This window comes from Meles meles, chromosome 17, assembly GCF_922984935.1.
Source record: "Meles meles chromosome 17, mMelMel3.1 paternal haplotype, whole genome shotgun sequence".
Classification (NCBI taxonomy): Eukaryota; Metazoa; Chordata; class Mammalia; order Carnivora; family Mustelidae; genus Meles; species Meles meles.
In genome coordinates, this window is record NC_060082.1 from 46,549,768 (window position 1) to 46,553,829 (window position 4,062).

At 38.0% G+C, this 4,062-nt stretch overlaps 1 pseudogene; it reads right to left on the bottom strand.

The window, feature by feature from the left end:
- Positions 1-2,475: 2,475 nt before the first annotated feature.
- On the bottom strand, positions 2,476-3,668 carry LOC123928090 (annotated as a pseudogene).
- Between the last annotated feature and the right edge of the window lie 394 nt (positions 3,669-4,062).

Sequence of the window (4,062 nt, forward strand, 5' to 3'; positions counted from 1 at the left end):
TATTAATGTTAACAAAATAATGTTATTTTAAAATTTTTTTATTTCTTATATAATTATTCATTTGGGTAAGAATCCTGAAAGTGGTGGGAGGCCTCCTAATACTAATATAATAAGAATAAATATGGTAATCAAGGCATTTTATTTCATATTATGAGAGCAATAGTATTGTGGTAGGTAAGTTATATTTAAGTAATATAAATATAGTATGTGTTATTATAATGTAGCCTAATAAATTTAGGATTGTTATAGTTGGGTTACAAATTATAATAGCTGTTATTCATCCTATGTTAGCAATTGATGAATAGGTTATAATTTTTCTTTTTTTAAAATTAACATATAATATATTATTTGTTTCAGGGGTACAGGTCTGTGATACATCAGTCTTACACAATTCACAGCACTCACCATAGCACATACTCTCTCCAATGTTCATTACTCAGTCACCCCTTCCCTTTAACTCCCCTCCCCCCAGCAGCCCTCAGTTTGTTTCCTGAGATTAAGAGTCTCTTATGGTTTGTCTCTCTCTCTGGTTTTATCTTGTTTCATGTTTCCCTCCTTTCCCCTATGATCCTCTGTCTTGTTTATAAATTCCTCATATCAGTGAGATCATATGATAATTGTCTTCCTCTGGTTGGCTTACTTTGCTTTGTATAATACACTCTAGTTCCATCCATGTCATTGCAAATGGCAAGATTTTTTTTGATGGCTGCCTAATATTCCACTGTATGTATATACCTCATCTTCTTTATCCATTCATCTGCTGATGGACATCTAGGCTCTTTCTATAGTTTGGCTATTGTGGACATTGTTGCTATAAACATTCAGGTGCATGTGCCCCTTCGGATCCCTACATTTGTATTTTCAGTGTAAATACACAGTAGTGTGATTGTTGGGTCGTAGGGTAGATCTATTTTCAAGTTTTTGAGGAACCTTCATACTGTTTTCCAGAGTGGCTGCACCAGCTTGCATTCCCACCAATAGTGTAGAAAGGTTTTCCTTTCTCCACATCCTCGCCAATAGCTGTCGTTTCCTGACTTATTCATTTTAGCCATTCTAACTGATGTGTGGTGGTACCTCACTGTGGTTTTGATTAGTATTTCCTATATGTTGAGTGATGTGGAGCACTTTCTCGTGTATGTTGGTCATTTGGATGTCTTCTTTGCAGAAATGTCTGTTCATGTCCTCTGCCCACTTCTTGATTGGATAATTTGTTCTTTGGGTATTGAGTTTGATAAGTTCTTTATAGATTTTGGATACTAGCCTTTTATCTGTTATGTCATTTGTGAATATCTTCTCCCATTCTGTCAGTTGTCTGTTGGTTTTGTTGACTGTTTCCTTTACTGTGCAAAAGCTTTTGATCTTGATGAAGTCCCATGCTTGTCATATGCTTTTTCTATATCTATTGAGAGGAACATATGGTTCTTGTTCTTTCTTTTATTAATGTAGCATATCACACTGATTGACTTGCTGTTGTAGAACCACCCCTTAGCCCACGAATGGTCATGGTGAATAATACTTTTAACATACTATTGGATCTTATTGACTAGTACCTTGATGAGAATTTTTTATTGGCTTTAATTTTCCTTTTTGGTGGGGTCTTTGGATTTGTGATCAAGATTATGTTGTCCTCACAGAAAGAGTTTGGAAGTTTTCCTTCAGTTTGGATTTTCTGAAACAGCTTCAGAAGAATAGGTATTAATTATTATTGAAATGTTTGGCAGAATTCCCCTGAAAAACTGTCTGGCCCCGGGCTCTTGGTTGTTGGGAGATTTTTGATTATTGCTTCAATCTCCTTACTGGTTATGGGTCTGTTTAGGTTTTCTGTTTCTTCCTGGTTCAGTTATGGTAGTTTTTTTTGTCTCTAGGAATGCATCCATTTCTTCCAGATTGCCTAACTTGTTAGCATATAGTTGCTCATAATATGTTCTTATCATTGTTTGTATTTCTTTGGTGTTGATTGTGATCTCTCCTCTTACATTCATGATTTTACTTACTTGGGTCCTTTCTCTTTTCCTTTTGGTAAGTCTGGCCATGGGTTTATCAATCTTATTAATTTTTTCACAGAACCAGCCCCTAGTTTCCTTAATGGGTTCTACTGTTCTTTTGGTTTCTAGTTCATGGGTTTCTTCCCTGATCTTTATTATTTCTCTTGTTCTGCTGGGTTTAGGCTTTCTTTGCTGTTCTTTCTCCATCTCCTTTAGGTGTAGGGTTAGGTTGTGTATTTGAGAACTTTCTTATTTCTTGAGAAAGACTCATAGTGTTATATACTTCTCTCTTAGTACTGCCTTTGCTGCATCCCAAAGTTTTTTTTTTTTTTTTTGAGCTTTTATATTTGAGTTTATTCTTCATTTAACTTTTAAACCACTATAGTTGAATATTAAAACAAAAGCAATAACAAGTAGTGAGCTATGATTATAGTCCTTCAGTCATTCACTACTGCACATAAAATGCCAGCAGTGTTATTCATTGGCTCCATCAAGAGGTCTGACACTGAACACCACCCCTGGGATGATGTTCATCATCCTCATATGCTTCCCCATTGTAATGGCACCATGTTTCCTGATTTGGATCAAAGTCCACTAGTTCTACCTGGTACATTTCATCAGTCTCTTCTACTTCCTTCCTCTCAGGTAGGAGTTTTTCCAGCAAAGAGAGTTTATCAGGAGACAGAAAGCCATTCTCAAGAAAGTTTACCTTAAATTCGATGATGAGGCCACTCTTCTCATATGGTCTACGATAAATTGGCATGCCTTCATTTAGCACACACTTGATATCTCCATGCTTGACAATTTGACCTGGATGATAGGTGATGACAATGGTTCGGTTGTCAAGAGTAGATATTGGCTTTTGAAAACCACACAGTGCTTCAACGAGCTGTAAGTCCATATACATGAAAAGGTCCTCTCCTCGCCGAGTAAAAACAGCATGGTCCTTCTGATCTAAAACAATTATAATATCTCCTGGTTCCAGTCCTGGTTCTTGGTCACCTTCACCATGGAATGTTATCTTCTGTCCATCTTTCATGCCTTTGTCAATATGAACTTCTAGAATCTTTTCTCTCAAACTATATTCCTTCCATTGCAACTTTTACATCTATCTTTAGGACTGATCTGTTCCCCATGGCCCTGGCACTCCATGCACACAGACTGAATTTGCTGAACCATTCCAGGTCTTATCTGATGAATTCTTATTTGCATTCCAGTACCTTGCAACTGGGACAACACTCAACTGCTCCTTTCTTACCACCTCGGCCTTCACATTTATTGCAAATCACATTCTTTTGCAGAGCTAGTTTTCTTGTTACACCATTATATAAATCTTCTAAGGTTACTGAGAGCTGATGCACAACATTTTTTACCTCTCCTTTCTCTCTGCATTCTTCCTCCTTCTCCAAAAAACATATCAAAGATGTCCATGGGGGAACTAAAACCACCACCAGCATCACCTTCTTTAATTGCCTGTTCACCTCCTTTGTCATCTAATTCCCTTTTCTTTGCATCAGAGAGTACTTCATAAGCTTGAGAAATCTGTTTAAACTTCTCTACTTCATTTGGATTCTTATCAGGGTGGTACTTCAAGGCCAGTTTCCTGTAGGCCTTTTTCAGTTCTTCTTGGGTGGCTTTGGGTTTGACCCCCAAAACATCATAGTAAGTGGTTTCTTTCACCATTTTCTATAGCCAGTGAGAGGGCTGAGGCCGATGTGGGGGAGCAGGAAGGAGCGCATTGCTGCGCTCAGCTCGGGTAGCTGCCGCTCCTCTGAATCTCACTGAGCGTTCTGGAAAGTTCCCATCCCAAAGGTTTTGAACAGTTGTGTTTTCATTTGCATTTGTTTCCATGAAATTTTTTTCACTTTTTAAAAATTTCTTTTCAGTGTAACAGTATTCATTGTTTTTGCACAACACCCAGTGCTCCATGCAATATATGCCCTCCCTATTACCCACCACCTGGTTCCCCAACCTCCCACCCCCAACCCCTTCAAAACCCTCAGGTTGTTTTTCAGAGTCCATAGTCTCTCATGGTTCATCTCCCCTTCCAATTTCCCACAACTCCCTTCTCCTCTCC